Here is an 18710-nt window from a genome sequence, read left to right on the forward strand (position 1 = left end):
CGAACGCGTATTATCCGTCCCCGATGCTACCTCGTAATAAAATCACAGAACTTTGAAAGTGGTTCGGCTAAGGAACGTGATATGTAAGCGGTATTTGCGACTCTCTCATACCGTCCCAACTAGATAATTCTATAGTGTCTGTAGCGCATTCTCTCTCGATACCATATCACAGCTTCGACGATATATCGACTCACTGAGAACGAGCACAAACATTAGTAGTAGATAACGTGCCGATTGAGGTCGTAAGAAGAAAAATGTACACTAGCTTCTCAGATCGCTAGTGTTACGCTATCCGCTAGAAATGATGTAAATAATTTCAAATACAGTCTGTCTATTCAAGCACATGCCTGCAGCTCATCATACCCACAAGTGAATCATATTTCTCACACTCCCATATCTCGAAATGAGACACCTTCCGCGAACCTAGCTGCTACAGTAAAATTCCAGCCAAACTACATACAACCTACGCATCTTGCACCAGATCCCATTTCTACATCTTAGCGCATGTGATCGTTCCATTTTAAGTCGGAACTGAGCAGAAGTCGTAGAAAACTATACCCACCACCTTCTGCAACCCGTGTAGAAACAGAACGACCTGAGTTAGTGCAACAGCACCGTGTTTTGTCCATTCGACGGAAATGCGCGCAGTGTGCTACGCCCCCTAACTACATAGAAGTACTACAGATCCGCATCCATTCAAATCAATCAGTTCAACATGCTATATATAAGTCACCTAGAAACCGATGCTGACGCGATTACGCAAGGCTGCAACGGTGCTCCAGCGTGGAGAAAGAGATTTCGCAATGCTTCCCCAGAATACCGCAGCGTGCAGCCATCCACGCATTGCTAACCGTTTACCAAGTGTATCACCTCAAACTGCTACTGCGGCCTATTAAATATACAGGCACCGCAGGCGCCACTTTAAGGTCTGATCACCTATACTCTAGGCTAATGATCGTATGAGACGCTCCCTCTGGTCCTGTTGATTTGCTTAAAAAAAATGGTTCAAATGGCTCTGAGCACTATGGGACTTAACATCTGTGGTCATCAGTCCCCTAGAACTTAGAACTACTTAAACCTAACTAACCTAAGGACATCACACACATCCATGCCCGAGGCAGGATTGGAATCTGCGACCGTAGCGATCACGCGGTTCCAGACTGAAGCGCCTTTAACCGCACGGCCACACCGGCCGGCTGATTTGCTTCAAACACTGTTATCTAACACGCCTTTGTACAATGTCAAATATTTCCTTTTTTCTGCCACGACTTCGAGACCTGGGCCAGATTCTAAACTGACATTAAGAAGTTCTGATCGACGGCCTCTCGCAGGAAACTAGACGTTGCACAGTGTAAATCATATTCTTACGGTGGATAGCATAACACTGGATGATTTTAAATAAAAGACAGTTACAACATAAGCAAAGTGTAAAGTTTTATGGAGTTGGCATAGGTCACCAAACTACACTCCGAAAGTGATTCACGAGCTCTACATTTAGACTCGTCTCTCACACTGACGGAATAGCTGACGACTCTGCGTTCCCTTTCCACTGATTCCTCATATTGCACTCATGTATGCGATCACTGTTTCGCTGCTAGCAACCCCCAAGAAGTGGCTGCCCATCCACCAAAACTTGTTCCCCAACTCAAACAAGCGATATGTGTCAATCATTATGTGGTAACCAGTACACGGATGGGATGAAAAAGACACTATTGATGTACTCTAATAATAATTATCACATTTCATAGCGCGAAGAATTTTACAATAACTGCAACACCGGCAAATCATGTTATAGCAACTTTCCCCAATTTCAGTATCACAACTAAACCAGCCCGTCTCCACTTTGCGAGTATCATTGAGAACATGGATAGATGACAGTGCAGTATGTCTATTCAGTGTTAATTCTCGAACACATAAATCATCCAAGTATACCAGACAGCGCTCAACATACACTTCTGGAAATTGAAATAAGAACACCGTGAATTCATTGTTCCAGGAAGGGGAAACTTTATTGACACATTCCTGGGGTCAGATACATCACATGATCACACTGACAGAACCACAGGCACATAGGCACAGGCAACAGAGCATGCACAATGTCGGCACTAGTACAGTGTATATCCACCTTTCGCAGCAATGCAGGCTGCTATTCTCCCATGGAGACGATCGTAGAGATGCTGGATGTAGTCCTGTGGAACGGCTTGCCATGCCATTTCCACCTGGCGCCTCAGTTGGACCAGCGTTCGTGCTGGACGTGCAGACCGCGTGAGACGACGCTTCATCCAGTCCCAAACATGCTCAATGGGGGACAGATCCGGAGATCTTGCTGGCCAGGGTAGTTGACTTACACCTTCTAGAGCACGTTGGGTGGCACGGGATACATGCGGACGTGCATTGTCCTGTTGGAACAGCAAGTTCTCTTGCCGGTCTAGGAATGGTAGAACGATGGGTTCGTTGACGGTTTGGATGTACCGTGCACTATTCAGTGTCCCCTCGACGATCACCAGTGGTGTACGGCCAGTGTAGGAGATCGCTCCCCACACCATGATGCCGGGTGTTGGCCCTGTGTGCCTCGGTCGTATGCAGTCCTGATTGTGGCGCTCACCTGCACGGCGCCAAACACGCATACGACCATCATTGGCACCAAGGCAGAAGCGACTCTCATCGCTGAAGACGACACGTCTCCATTCGTCCCTCCATTCACGCCTGTCGCGACACCACTGGAGGCGGGCTGCACGATGTTGGGGCGTGAGCGGAAGACGGCCTAACGGTGTGCGGGACCGTAGCCCAGCTTCATGGAGACGGTTGCGAATGGTCCTCGCCGATACCCCAGGAGCAACAGTGTCCCTAATTTGCTGGGAAGTGGCGGTGCGGTCCCCTACGGCACTGCGTAGGATCCTACGGTCTTGGCGTGCATCCGAGCGTCGCTCTAGTCCGGTCCCAGGTCGACGGGCACGTGCACCTTCCGCCGACCACTGGCGACAACATCGATGTACTGTGGAGACCTCACGCCCCACGTGTTGAGCAATTCGGCGGTACGTCCACCCGGCCTCCCGCATGCCCACTATACGCCCTCGCTCAAAGTCCGTCAACTGCACATACGGTTCACGTCCACGCTGTCGCGGCATGCTACCAGTGTTAAAGACTGCGATGGAGCTCCGTATGCCACGGCAAACTGGCTGACACTGACGGCGGCGGTGCACAAATGCTGCGCAGCTGGCGCCATTCGACGGCCAACACCGCGATTTCTGGTGTGTCCGCAGTGCCGTGCGTGTGATCATTGCTTGTACAGCCCTCTCGCAGTGTCCGGAGCAAGTATGGTGGGTCTGACACACCGGTGTCAATGTGTTCTTTTTTCCATTTCCAGGAGTGTATTTCTATCACCTCGAGCATAGTGTTTAATTTACGATCTATCTCTCTGTGTATGGGAGTCACAAAGCATTCTCGCTGTCTTAGGGTAAAATTAGAGAGAGAAAGACCCTCCTCACACTTCATTGACTAACCAGGCCTGCAGCACCATTACCGAATTAAATTGCAACCGACCAGAAGAAGACCGCTACACTCCACGTCTCGTGAATGAATGGAGATTTTCGAGTCCTAACTCGTCCAAGTGCAAGACATTTCTCGAGATACGACCATGTCGAGGAGCTTAGCACTCCTTATCAGTGTATAGTAAGAGATTTCAAATTGCCGTCATGTAATAGCAGTTAAGAAGAACAAGAAAGGAATCATTTTTATAGGCGATGGAGCTCCACACAGATGGAGTTCCACGCATTTTTACCTGAATCAATCAAGTTATCGACTCTAAACTACTGTTCTAGAGTCTAGGATCGGTACCTGGAAAGTATTAGTAAGAGAGAACATAAACACACGCACTCCTAAGGCCACAACGTTCTGCACTTAAAACGGCCTAAAATGTTGGATCACATGAGCTTCCGACCCATCAGAGATATCGAATGTAGCGTTGTTAATGACACACAACCTTCTTCCAGGTTTCTCTACGATAAACTAGGTTATCGAATCGTAAAACACTTGCTCTGCGTGATAGGAGCACAATATAGCTTTTCCTGAGACATATAATGTCCACTGTTCACATCCGAACACCGTTCAGAAATTATACAGTGCCTACATCAGACCTATATAAAATGATCGTTGGTAGCTGGGAATACATCCTACACGGAAACATATAAACGCATAGCAGCAGCGTCCGACATGTGAAAATTTCAAATCAGTCCATCGCTAACTCTGTAAACAGGGCATCTGTCATGCAAATGAGTACGCGGGGATTGCAACGCCTCACAGGCTCCTATAGCTAACTTAGTTACGACGCTGAAGTGGCGATTTTACACCAAAGATGCGATAGGGGGGATGGAATACATGACATAAATCATAGTTCGGTTAGAGGAATGTGTCAAGTTTCATCACACATGAGGAGGAAGTCCTCTGTTGACTGACCGGTTTACCGCTAACGATCACAAGTAGACAGTGCTTTAAACTGCATACCGAACACGTGGCTGAATACGAGTAAAACATGGGCTATGTCACGCGACTGATGCGTGCGGACAGAACACTGGAAAAAAATTGCCCTACAGAAACTTCTACTTCTGTAGTATGAACCAGTCAGCCATTAAATCATACCTCATTACATCTCTGTCTCAATCGATCACCCCATCCACTCTCTGTTATCCTTTAAGCCAGATGCAAGTATGTTTAGATGTGAATCGTTCTCTGTCTTCCTGAAGAGCATCATATGCAGTAGTCAACTTGCGTGTATCACTGGTACCTCAACAGACATACATTATAATACTACCTCGGCGGAAAAACATTGACTTCCTCCATTATTCCCTTCATTTCGATGTCGACGTTTTCCTGGATTCTCCTGTTGCCGCACGCTTGTCCCCATGTACAAATTGTTCAGCGCGAACCAGAAGACAGGTAAGTATTTCCTCAATTTCACATCAGTTTGGTCTATATTCTGCCAATTTATACCTATTCCCTCCTCATTCTTCACAATTCTATATATTATAGATCAGATCCATGCATGTGATCACAACTTAACATCTCGTTCTGTGTTCTAAAATTGCCTGTAAATGATGTAGCACAACTGCCAACACCTAGCCCAAGTGCACTTATCGGGAAGTGTAATAAAGCACTGTACTCGACTGTATCAGCGTTTGCTCTGTTTTCTGCACACACCTTGTTGTGTGTACTACGTTAGTTGGAATCTAGATCTCGGGGTGGAGACATTTATTGCAAAATAAAAACTTTTGTCCATAATAGAGAGAGTCGTTTTCCCGTCATTTCGCCCCACCTTCTTGGATTACGTTACGCACTATGCACATTACTACACATTAGTGCACGTTAGCCTGACAAAATGGGCTGGTAGGGGGATGTGGCGGTCGGTTGAGGATCGTGTTGGAGACTTTAAGTTTTTGATTCCAAGTCCAGGTGGGTGTGGCATTCGTGAAAATTGATTCCAAGTCCTAGGTTCTATCAAGTTGAAGCACGTGACTAATGCTGTAGCCAATAGGAGTGCAGTATTCTAGGGGTGGGGGGTGCTAGGTCATGAATGAACACTGCTCTCATAGTGGGAAACTATGGAATTTCTCATTTGGTTATTGAATACTGAAATTGTAAATTTACTTATTGAATATGATTAAAATTGAAATGAAATTAAGTGCTTAGGTAATTGATAGGTTAGATGGGTGATGTTGGTGTCACATGTGTTCGGTTAAATTCGTTAGCATATTTACAGGAGACTATCTCTGGCACGAGTACGAATGTGAAAGCTGTGACATCAGGGGTCGCGTGCTCGCGGGCCGCATACGTGTTGCATATGTCTTTATAAACGTGCGGGAGAGATTTTCCAAGCTACTTCACAGCCGAACACAGGGATTTTTTTGCCAGTTACAGACTCATCGTCAACTTTCAAAAAGCTGTTACCTTCGGATAATTTCCAAATATCTTAGCTCAGTTGAATCTCCTAACTTGTGCCAGGATTCTGGGTCGTCCCAGTACCTTCCCTTCTTCCTTTACACAACGCAGTCTTGGAGTTCTCGTAATTTGCCGTATTTCTGAGGAAATCTAAACCTTCATCTGTCAAGTCTTGAAATTTCTCTTTAAAGATTTGTAAAACGTGGACTGTCTTTTCTTCGCGGACTCCTGTCCTGCAGTTATGCATGCGTTTCTAATCTACACATCTTCTTCGTGAGGTTGGCAAGAATGTGGTTGTTCAGCCATAATTCTGCCATTTGTAATTTTTAAAATTCTTCGGCATTCACTCCATTCGCAATTCATTCACAACCAGTTCGCGTACTCATCACACGTTCTGTGTACCCAATAGCGATGACCATCCTCGCGAAGGCACCTCTTCCGTTTCGTTGTTGTAATTATTTCCTACTTTCGCAGTGCGCAGAACCCAAGCAGTTTAGGTCTACGTAACTGTATGGAAACTAAGGCCATCGGCAAGGCCATTGACTGAGTAACAGTGACAACACAAACAGGTGCTGGTGGACGATCGGCGTCAGTCAGCAGTAGCGGAGGCTCTGGTCGGGAAGCTCGCGGCGCATGACTGGTTGGTCGGAAGTCCCACGGTACCTGCGGTACCTACAAAAGGATCGGCGAACCACAGCTGGAAAGCTCATCGCAGTCCATTTGAGGCCCAAGTGACACGAGCGGCTGCTTGGATTCCTAAACTGAGAAGGGCGCTGGAGGAGCACAAGTGAAAGATTTGTGTGCAACTTGTATCATTACGATTAGTGGTGAAACCGATAAGGGTGAAGTACACTACAACTGAACCGTGAAAGTTGCTGTAAACAAACCTCTAAAACGAATTGTTGGCGAGATGCTTGCGAATATATCGTTATGAGCCGCCACTGATTTGAATGGTGGTGGTGGTGGTGGTAAGTTGCTATGGAACCAAACTGCTGAGGTCATCAGTTCCTAGACTTGTTCTTGTGGTCTTCAGTCCAAAGACTGATTTGATGCAGCTCTCCACGCTACTCTATCCTGTGCAAGCTTCTTCATCTCCCAGTACCTACTGCAACCTACGTCCTTCTGAATCTGCTTAGTGTATTCATCTCTTGGTCTCCCTCTACGATTTTTACCCTCCACGCTGCCCTCCAATACTAAATTCGTGATCCCTCGATGTCTCAGAACATATCATACCAACCGATCCCTTCTTCTAGTCAAGTTGTGCCACAAACTCCTCTTCTCCCCACTTCTACTCAATACGTCCTCATTAGTTATGTGGTCTACCCATGTAATCTTCAGCATTCTTCTGTAGCACCACATTTCGGAAGCTTCTATTCTCTCCTTGTCCAAGCTATTTATCGTCCATGTTTCACTTCCATACATGGCTATACTCCATACAAATACTTTCAGAAACGACTTCCTGACACTGAAATCTATACTCTGTGTTGACAAATTTCTCTTCATCAGAAACGCTTTGCTTGCCATTGCCAGTCTACATTTTATATCCTCTTCTACTTCGACCATCATCAGTTATTTTGCTCCCCAAATAGCAAAACTCAGTTCTACTTTAAGCGTCTCATTTCCTAATCTAGCTGGCCGCGGTGGTCTAGCGGTTCTAGGCGCGTAGTCCGGAACCGCGCGGCTGCTACGGTCGCAGGTTCGAATCCTGCCTCGGGCATGGATGTGTGTGATGTACTTAGGTTAGTTAGGTTTAAGTAGTTCTAAGTTCTAGGGGACTGATGACCACAGTAGTTAAGTCCCATAGTGCTCAGAGCCATTTGAACCATTTTTGAATTCCCACACTGTTGTCTGCAAAAACGGCTCCTGCTAAAGCTAGAGCTCCAAAACCAAGTTGATTATTTTTTATGTAGTGCCACAATAACGCTTACTAGCTAACCCTGCCTTCATTTGTGGTACCTTCCCGTTTCTGTAGCAAGATAGAAAATTTCACAACAGCCAGGAACCTTAGGCTATCTGAGATGAAAATAATATCTGATATGCCACATGGGAGTGAGCGAAACCATTGCTGTTCATATTGCAAGTGAATGATATAGCGGACAGTATTAGCTGCGATCTTACGAATTTCGTGGTACATGCAAATATGTATGATGCAATTCTACTCCATAATAATTGAACTAATATCCACTTCCTTCTACCGAACATATCATCTTTGTGCAAAGACTGTTATTTTCGTGAAACAAAAAGGAATGGTATCCTTGACTACCGGATTGGAACACAACCAGAGTCACTCAAGTAAGACAAATATTGGAGAGAAACAATCTGTAAAGTTAAGAAGTGGTACTACCACATGAGTTCGGTTCTAGGTGAAGTAAATCACTGGCTATGACGCATTGGAATGATACTGGGAAACTGAGTTTTTATCCAACTACCCATACTTCAGTGTTGCTTTAGTGTATCGGCTCCTTCCAGGTCGAACTAAAAAAGCGTTGTACGTAACACAAATAATAGTTAGTTACGTGTTCTATTGATCAGTCTCATAGTAACCTTTATGATGTGAAAAGTGCCCAGTCCATAATAAATGCATTGAAATTTTTATTACCTACCCCATTCCCTTAAATGGGATAACATGCATATATTATACCTATAGATTTATCTATTCCTACTCAAGAATTCATCTATGGTGAAGAAGGTGTTGTCAAGGAGACATGATCTCAATTTATCTTTGAAATTATTGCTGCTGTCTAACAGACATTTTATTTCATCCGGTAATTTATCGAAAAGTTTTACCGCAGCATATTTTACCCCTTTCTGTGCCAAATAGGTTAAGTAGAGGATAGTGTAAGTCTTTCTTTCTTCTGGTACTGTAATCATTGAAGTCATTGTTGTTTTTAAACTGGTCCACGTTGTTGAGAACAAATTTCATTACTGAGTAAATGTACTATGAGGCTATCGTAAGAATTCCTAAGATTTTAAACAGATGCCTACAAGATGTGCGACTACGAGCCCCACATATTATTCTAACTATTTTCTTTTGAGCAGTGAATACTTTTTGCCTAAGCTTTGAGTTACCCCAAAATATTATTGCATATGACGCCAGGGACTGAAAGTATGCAAAGTATGTCAGCTTGCAAATTTCTGAATTCTCAAAATTAGCAATTACTCTGATTGCAATAGTTGCTGAATCAAATCGCTTTACGAGATCAAAAATATGAATTTTCCAATTAAGGTTCTCATCTACACTCCTGGAAATGGAAAAAAGAACACATTGACACCGGTGTGTCAAACCCACCATACTTGCTCCGGACACTGCGAGAGGGCTGTACAAGCAATGATCACACGCACGGCACAGCGGACACACCAGGAACCGCGGTGTTGGCCGTCGAATGGCGCTAGCTGCGCAGCATTTGTGCACCGCCGCCGTCAGTGTCAGCCAGTTTGCCGTGGCATACGGAGCTCCATCGCAGTCTTTAACACTGGTAGCATGCCGCGACAGCGTGGACGTGAACCGTATGTGCAGTTGACGGACTTTGAGCGAGGGCGTATAGTGGGCATGCGGGAGGCTGGGTGGACGTACCGCCGAATTGCTCAACACGTGGGGCGTGAGGTCTCCACAGTACATCGATGTTGTCGCCAGTGGTCGGCGGAAGGTGCACGTGCCCGTCGACCTGGGACCGGACCGCAGCGACGCACGGATGCACGCCAAGACCGTAGGATCCTACGCAGTGCCGTAGGGGACCGCACCGCCACTTCCCAGCAAATTAGGGACACTGTTGCTCCTGGGGTATCGGCGAGGACCATTCGCAATCGTCTCCATGAAGCTGGGCTACGGTCCCGCACACCGTTAGGCCGTCTTCCGCTCACGCCCCAACATCGTGCAGCCCGCCTCCAGTGGTGTCGCGACAGGCGTGAATGGAGGGACGAATGGAGACGTGTCGTCTTCAGCGATGAGAGTCGCTTCTGCCTTGGTGCCAATAATGGTCGTATGCGTGTTTGGCGCCGTGCAGGTGAGCGCCACAATCAGGACTGCATACGACCGAGGCACACAGGGCCAACACCCGGCATCATGGTGTGGGGAGCGATCTCCTACACTGGCCGTACACCACTGGTGATCGTCGAGGGGACACTGAATAGTGCACGGTACATCCAAACCGTCATCGAACCCATCGTTCTACCATTCCTAGACCGGCAAGGGAACTTGCTGTTCCAACAGGACAACGCACGTCCGCATGTATCCCGTGCCACCCAACGTGCTCTAGAAGGTGTAAGTCAACTACCCTGGCCAGCAAGATCTCCGGATCTGTCCCCCATTGAGCATGTTTGGGACTGGATGAAGCGTCGTCTCACGCGGTCTGCACGTCCAGCACGAACGCTGGTCCAACTGAGGCGCCAGGTGGAAATGGCATGGCAAGCCGTTCCACAGGACTACATCCAGCATCTCTACGATCGTCTCCATGGGAGAATAGCAGCCTGCATTGCTGCGAAAGGTGGATATACACTGTACTAGTGCCGACATTGTGCATGCTCTGTTGCCTGTGTCTATGTGCCTGTGGGTCTGTCAGTGTGATCATGTGATGTATCTGACCCCAGGAATGTGTCAATAAAGTTTCCCCTTCCTGGGGCAATGAATTCACGGTGTTCTTATTTCAATTTCCAGGAGTGTATATGTACACCCAAAAACTTTGTATGCTCTACCCTCGCTACTGAATTCTGTTGATGTTTTATAATTATTAAAGGAACTGTAGTCCTTGCAGTAGAAAATTGGATGTAGTGTGTTTTTTCAAAGTTCAGAGCAAGCCCATTCGCATAAAACCAATCAATAACTTTCCGAAAGACATTATTTGTATTATTTGCTGTTGGAGTTCTCTTTACTGGATTAATAATGACGTTTGTATCATCAGCACACAGAGTCAGTTTAGTTTCTTGTTTCAGATAAGAAGGGAGGTCTTTCACAAGTATCAAGGACAGAAGGGGACCCATAATCGAACCCTGTTGAACACCTAATGTAATTTCACCCCAGTTAGATGAAGTGGGAAACTTCCTTAAATCACTTAAACCATATAAATAAATTTTTTACTTTCTATTATGTAGATATGACTTAAACCAGTCATATGCTGTTCCATTTATACCATAGAATTGTAATTTCTGTAACACAATGTCATGGTTCACACAATCAAATGCTTTGGATAAGTCACAGAAAATTCCTGTTGATGACATTTTACTATTTAACGGCTCTATTACGTGGGCAGTGAAATTATAAATTGCTGTCTCAGTGGAACAACGTTTTTGTAATCCAGATTGTGACTTACTACATATCCCACTACCCTTGAGATAGCTAACCACTCTTGAGTACATTACTTTCTCAACGATTTTTAAAATGCTGTAGGCAAGGGTGCTGGACAGTAGTTATTGACATCTGTAGTGTCCCAATGTGCTGCGAGTGGTCACAGGTTTAGACTGCCACCGAGTGTGTAACTAAACCGTTCCAAAAACTTAACAGGCAACTGAAATAAAAAAACGTTCTGCATCCAAAATTTTTGGTAACATTTTTGGGAAACAGCATTCCTGAATCTATGTAAAATTAGCGATGGTTATTTTATTTAAAGTTACCAGTTTCGGCCTAGTCTTAGGCCATCTTCAGAATAGTACCATCAGCAGAAGCTGATGATCCCCAGAACAGTTAACAGACCTCAGTAGTTGAAACTGCTCTCTACTCAACAGTTTCAGCGACTGAGGTCTACTGACTGTTCTGCACATCGTCAGCTTCTATCGATGTTGTTATTCTGAAGATGGCCTAAGACTATGCCGAAACTGGCCATTTTAAATAAAATAACCATCTCTATCTGGACTTTTTGCACTAATTTTACATTCTGCATGTCTTGTAGACCTGCTAGCAAAACGCTAAGAACTGCCAGTCAGTACGGAATCTACGAACATTCTTCACCCCCTAAACGAGATCGTGTAGATAAAACCAGGCAGATAAAGACTTCACACAGAGGTACACGAATAGTCGTTCAGCCAGCCCTCCATCCGAGAATGGAGTGGCAGGAAGCTTCGATGTATAGTATAATGGAAGTACCTCCGTCAGTTACAATTTACTTGACAGTTATTCACAGAGTATCCACTGAGCAGTTAAAACATTGGGACCACCTTTGGAACATAATACAGCTGCAGTTTTGTGCGGCTTGAATTTTACAAGCCCTTGGAAGGTTTCCGGATGTATCGGGTATCAGATACCTATACGCAGATCAGGCGAATTTGTTGGACTAGACGTCAACGTGAAATCACTAACACATTCCTCGAACCATTATAGGACGCTTCTCGCCTTTTGACACGGGCATTTGTTCTACTGGAAGATGCCACCTCCATAAGGGAAGACATCGTCAAGGAAAGGAGGGAGATGGTCTGCAATGATGCCCACGAGGTCCCCATCTGTGACGGTGGCTTTGATTACTAACAAACGCAGGTCCCACGAAATCCCAACTGAATGCGACCCATAGCATGATACTGCCCTCACCGGCTTGTGTCCGTAGAGTGGTGCGTTTTTCGGGCTGTCGTTAGCCTGGGTGCTGGCGTATTCGCATAAGGCCACCCATCTGGTGTTACAAGAAACGTGATTTATCCTACCCGACGACAGGTTTCCATCGACCCACGGTCCAACCTCGATAATTCCGTACTCGCTACATTCATAATTGGGGATGTTGTGGAATCAACTTGGGAACGAGTATTGGCTGTCTGCTGTGAAGTCCTGTGTTCAAGAACGTGCGCCGAACAGTGTTCTCCGAAACACTTGTGGCTCCACCAGCGCTATTGTGTGTCGTCACTTCGGCCGCAGGTCGCTGCCTCTCCTGCTTTTCAGTGCCGGCAAGTCTTCAACTTCCAAGTTCTGTGATGGAGCTTTAATGTCCACATCTTGTCGTCTACTCGTGGTTCTTGAACCACTTCCGAAAGATTGTGACGACAGTAGCACGCGAACACCCGACCAGCTTCGCCATTTCCGAGACGCTCTTTCTCAGGAGCGGGATCATAACCCTTTGTCACTCTCAATTATGATACTGGATTTCTTCGTCTGTGGCCTGTATCATAGCTATAAATATTCCCTATTCGTCTCTGCGCGGCTTTTACGTTTTCCTTATCGCGACAAGTGCCAACGGCGTTGCCACAATGGTAACACCGGTTCCCGTCAGATCACCGAAGTTAAGTGCTGTCGGGCTGGACTAGCACTTGGATGGGTGACCATCCGGACTGCCGGGCGCAGTTGGCAAGTGAAGCTCACTCAGTCCTTGTGAAGCAAACTGAGGAGTCAGGAGCCATTTGTCTGATAAGTAGCGGCTCCGGTCTCGTAAACTGACATACGGCCGGGAGAGCGGTGTGCTGACCACATGCCCCTCCATATCCGCATCCAGTGACTTCTGTAGGTTGAGGATGACACGGCGGCCAGTCGGTAACGTTGGTCCTTCATGGCCTGTTCGGGTAGAGGTTTTTTATTTTTATTTTTTTTTTTAATTTCGCAACAGGTGCCCGCAACACACTCAGGCGCCATTGAATCTACGTTTTCACATTGGGCGTGTGTTTTTGGCCCATCAGTGAGTGGAGTTGAAATGTAGCCTTTTTTTAATATCTCACTGGATTAAGTTGTGATATAGCGGCCAGAAATAAGTCTTATTATGTAGTGATTTCTCTCGGTCAAGTTAGCATTGCTCTACGACGAACGATATACGAAGGTTAAAAAAAGCTGAAGATGGTACCCCGCAAAACAGAGTCCCAACAGATTGGAATCTGATCAGGAAATAAGGCACTGAAACTGGCAGATGCGTTTTGCTATTTGGACAGAAGGATAAATAGTAAATAGCGATGGCCAAATAGAGAGGATATTAAATGCAGACAGGCGATGACTAGGACAGCGTTTGTGTCGTGTGAATGAAATTTTAGTGTTAGGGAATATTCTCTAGAATCTGGAAATATGTGGGAATGACACCTGGACGGAAAAAAGTATAGCCAAGAAGATAATAGAATCTTTTGATATATGGTGTTACAGAGGAATGCTGAATATCAGACGGGTAGGTCGAAGATTTAATGAAGAGGTACTAAATCGAATTGGAGTTTGCAATAACCACGGAGAGTCGATGTGACTTGCACGGGGTAGAGCAGCATTGAGAGCTGAATCAACCAGTCTTGCGAATGAAGACCACAAAAACAACAACGCGTTGTAAAGTGCTCTGCAACGTTTCCGGCTAGACTTTTCGAAATTGCCCCATAGCAGACGAATAAAATTCTCCAAAATAATACCAGTTCGACAACTTTTTCCAAAATATCTTAACCATACACATTTCTTTAAACTACTGTTGTTGTCAGTGTTGGAACCTTGAAGAGGTGGATTCAACTGTTCAGGGCAGTAAAATTATCGTACACATGAAAAATTTGTAGTAGCCTACATAAATTAAAACTGCTTCCTTCATGCTTTCTTCATAGTTCTATTGATTTTTCTTCAGAGCCCCACCTACATTTTATTTCACAACTCGACACTTCTATTCACTACGGTACTACGATAACAAAAAATCAGTGCCTAAGTTTTTTAATGCTCCTCCTGAAATCTCTCAACAGCTGATCTGACAATATCTTACATGTAATTATGACACACCATACCAGTACTGACGCGGTGTCGAGAGTTCCTCAATATTTGAAACAGTATACACACATCAAAAACAGGTTTTGCATCACTCCGGTTCCCAGAACTTCTGAAGATAGACGTTGACTGTGGATATTGTACCACAGACACAGTCCTCTGACTGTTCAGAGAGGTCACTAAACCTCCACAAAGATGTAAACAGCCATGCATGAGCAGCGCCTATTAGATGGAGAGGGTCCGACAGCCGATCAGTTCCAGTCATTCCACCAGGAAGGAGGTACAGGGCTCATGTTGTCTGTAGTTCAACCATGCCTAGACGGTCAATACCGCGCTTCGATCGCGTCGACATTGTTACTTTGTGCCAGGAAGGGCTCTAAACAAGGGAAGTGGCAAGGCGCCTCGCAGTGAACCAAAGCGATGTTGTTCGAACGTGGAGGAAATACAGAGAGACAGGAGCTGTCGATGACATGCCTCTCACAGTCCTCCAGAGGGCTACTACCGCGGTGGATGACCGCTAACTATGAATTATGGTTCGGAGGAACCCCTTACAGCAAAGCTACAATGTTGAATAATGCTTTTCGTGCAGCCACGGGACGTCGTGTTACGACTCAAACTATGCGCAATAGGCTGCATGATGCGCAGCTTCACCCCGACATCCATGACGAGGTACATCTTTGCAACCACGACACCATGCAGCGCGGTACAGATGGGCCCAACAACATCCCGAATGGACCGCGCAGGATTGGCATCACGTTCTCTTCACCGATGAGTGTCGCATATGCCTTCAACCAGACAATCGTCCGAGACGTGTTTGGAGGCAACCCGGCTAGGCTGAACGCCGTAGACACACTGTCCAGCGTGTCCAGCAAGGTGAAGGTTCACTGATGTTTTGGGGTGGCATTATGTGGGGCCGACGTACGCCGCTGGTGCTCATGGAAGACGCCGTAACGGCTGTACGATACGTGAATGCCATCCTCCGACTGACAGAGAAACCATATCGGCAGGATATTGGCGAGGCATTCGTCTTCATGGACGACAATTCGCGGCCCCATCGTGCACATCTTGTGAATGACTTCCTTCAGGATAACGGCATTGCTCGACGAGAGTGGCCAGTATGTTCTCCAGACATGAACCCAATCGAACATGCCCTGAATAGATTGAAATCGGCTGCTTATGGACGACGTGACCCACCAACTGCTCTGAGGGATCTACGCCGAATCACCTTTGAGGAATCGGACAATCTGGACCAACAGTGCCTTGTTGAACTTGTGGATAGTATGCCACGACGAATACTGGCATGCATCAATACAAGAAGACGTGCTACAGGGTATTAGAGGTACCAGTGTGCACTGCAATCTGGAGCACCACCTCTGAAGGTCTCGCTGAATGGTAGTACAACACGCAATGTGTCGTTTTCATGGGCAATACAAAGAGCGGAAATTATGTTTATGTTGATCTCTATTCCAGTTTTCCGTACAGATTCCGGAACTCCCGGAACCGAGGTTATGCAAAACTTTTCTTTTTTTATGTGTGTGTATTCATGCGACGTACGCAGTAACGCGAAACCCATCAAGTGCAACCCTCAACTAAAACGACGAAACTCAATACAGTGGCTCGCCAGAACTCGATACGACCATGAAACGGCAGAAAATGGGGATGTACACAGCGTGCTGATGTCACGAAGGGATATCCCACAAACAAAAAGGTGTATCTATTGATTTAAAGAGAGAATGACGTCTAATGAATATTTAGAAAACTAATATGTGTTGTTTAAGCTAAAATATCAGATGCGGCATTAGTAGTAATGGTAGGCAGATAAAATAGTTTCCGAATTTTTTCCCCAAAAGTTTCCCGATGCTCTCCGTTTCCCCAAAAGTTTCCCCAAAGAAAATGCTTTTCTCAGAATTGCGAAAAAAAGCCGTCTAGCGTCGTTGGTGCTCCGAGAGACTGCGCACTTCATGCAACGGGGGCATAACGGCGCTAATGCAATGTGTTGTTGTTTGATGTACTTACATGTGTGTGCCGGAAATACACTGGCACTTCTGGAAAACTGGACAGTCATTTGTGGTGAATTCTCACAATTTCTCACTACAGTTTGTTCTTATTACGCTGATGCTTAACTCTAAGTCATGAGTGTGTTTACCAAATGTAGTATTGTCGCTTCTATAGCAACACAACTAGCTGTATACGTGCTACCATAATACTTGTAGTTATAGTGTTACGCTAAAACGTGACCAAAGGGGTCTGTTCGGGTTTTACTCTAAATGTCTTCTGTTTCAGACTGGTCCGAATTGGAACCACCATCTGGATTAAAGAACCTCTAGGACCAGCGTTCATGAACATTACCTGAGGCGTCCAGAACGCTTGTGTAATTTGCGACAGGGGCAGAAACGGAACGATTGCACGTACGTTGCCTGCCATTAGCCTCTAGTGTAGAAATGTAACGAACTATTCTTTGTAGAAAGATTTTTGGAATGTTTCACGAGTAAGGTTACAGGTATATAAGTTGTAACGTCATATAGTGCACGTTATTGTATGTACAAACACTGTTAAAATTAGAGTCGAGAGCCTTGACCTTATCAGTTTTGCAGTACTATCTCATTATTTAATGGCAAAGATGCAGTTTTGAACATATAATTTTAAAGAACGGGCAACCGCAGCCAAAATTCCACGTGGTGAATAAAATCTTCAAGACTGACTGTTAAAATACTTTTATTAAAAGAATCACTACCAGTTTCGCGTCAATAGAGATGCCTCTTCATGTGATCTATACCATCTTCATGTGATCTGTACAAGAAAATTAAGACATTACAGAATTGCAGTGGCTTGAGAACAGGTGTGTACTGCCATAAAGTACCAGATATTCAGTGAGAGGTGTGTACTGACAGCTTTTTTAATGTTCATGGCGCGGCTCACAGATATTTTGTTGTTTTTTCTACCGGTATGGCGCTGAAAAGCGATCTCTTAGAGTTGAAAAGCGATTGCTTCGAGTTCCTCGTTCATTCTCAGGACAGAAACGGATAGCACGCTAAAAGCGGTAGTCCATGGTTAAACCGATTGGGATCGCGTAATATCTAAAACCGATATGAAGCCGAAAATTCTTATTTAAGTCTTTGTCCACGGTATAACTATGCGAACTAAGTAAACGCGCCACATTACCATGTCTTAACTTCGTCAGGTAGGTATAACAGAGTATGAATGTCTCACCATGCCACAGACAGCCGAGAAGTGCGGACGGCTAAAGCGTAAATTGTACTGATCAGTGGGTACTAGGAGCAAAGTGTACTAGATTGCAGTAGTGCGAACCTCGGACATAATTGACGTTATGACAAGAAATGCGGGAGATTGGTTATACAGTGTGTGTAGCTTAATACTATTACGTGCTGTATGCTAATTAGGAATTTCTTAAAAAAAATTGCAGTCAAAACCATTAAAAAGCGTATGTAAAAGATAATATAACCCTGGGAAGCCTAGCTAATAACATGATTTTTTTAATGCCATATTGTTCTATTTTTAGAACCAACAAGCGCATGACGTATCCTTAGAAATGCAAGGTATATTTGCAACCATCAACAGAGCCACATTGCCTCACTCCATGAAAGAACGCGGAGAGGTTTCGAATTTAGTCTGCGTATTGGCACTACTTCTGGTGATCAGGAGCTTTAAGCCATCACCCTCCTATTCGTTGCTGGCCAAATCCTGATGATGCAGATTTCTTCCAACACCGAAATCTGCGACGGGTGGTTCCGGGACGAACGGCATCATACGTGCTTGCATTGCCGGCAACGGTTATGGAGGTGCGTATTAGTAACCAGAAAGTGACGTTTCAGTGGAACAGAAGATGGACGATAAGTTTCGTGGTACATATTTTTTTCCAATGGCTGTGAATGAATCAGCATATTAAGAAAACGACCACAGTGCTTTGAGAAGACTCTCGTACTTCGTTTGGCACTTAAGTGGGTCAAAGAATTTTAGGGAGTAGAATGTTCGTTATTAAGCACATAGTAATTCTTGGACGTGCTTGGAGGGGCCAACAGAAACGTATTACTAGAACCGTTTGTTTCCTTACATACAACAATTTCCAAGTTTCTTTGATAACTCTGAAAAACAAAGAAGAGGAAAACAATCTAAAAATGGCAAGGAAGCGTAG

At 45.2% G+C, this 18710-nt stretch overlaps 1 pseudogene; it reads left to right on the forward strand.

The window, feature by feature from the left end:
* The first annotated feature begins 13077 nt into the window (after positions 1 to 13077).
* On the forward strand, positions 13078 to 13195 carry LOC124614654 (annotated as a pseudogene).
* Positions 13196 to 18710: the final 5515 nt, after the last annotated feature.

This window comes from Schistocerca americana, chromosome 4, assembly GCF_021461395.2.
Source record: "Schistocerca americana isolate TAMUIC-IGC-003095 chromosome 4, iqSchAmer2.1, whole genome shotgun sequence".
Taxonomy (NCBI): Eukaryota; Metazoa; Arthropoda; class Insecta; order Orthoptera; family Acrididae; genus Schistocerca; species Schistocerca americana.